Below are 225 nucleotides of genomic sequence, written 5' to 3'. Positions count from 1 at the left end.
CCTTGGCTCTCCCCACACCCTCCGACCCGCTCTCCCCCTCGAGGTTTGGGGGCGACGGCTCGGGACGTCCAGACTCAACTCTCGGCCAGAGCTAGAGACTCGAGAATTGCGTTTGGACAATCAGGAGCCGCGGCCCGGGGCGGGGGAGGGAGGCGCCCGGGAGGTACGGGGGGATGGAGGCACCACGCGGAAGCAGGGACACACACGCACCCGCACGAGGTGGGG

Source organism: Bison bison, unplaced genomic scaffold (assembly GCF_000754665.1).
Source record: "Bison bison bison isolate TAMUID 2011002044 unplaced genomic scaffold, Bison_UMD1.0 scf7180017864270, whole genome shotgun sequence".
NCBI classification, from domain to species: domain Eukaryota; kingdom Metazoa; phylum Chordata; class Mammalia; order Artiodactyla; family Bovidae; genus Bison; species Bison bison.
The sequence above is the reverse complement of the archived record's forward strand: the minus strand, read 5'-3'. Positions refer to the sequence as shown.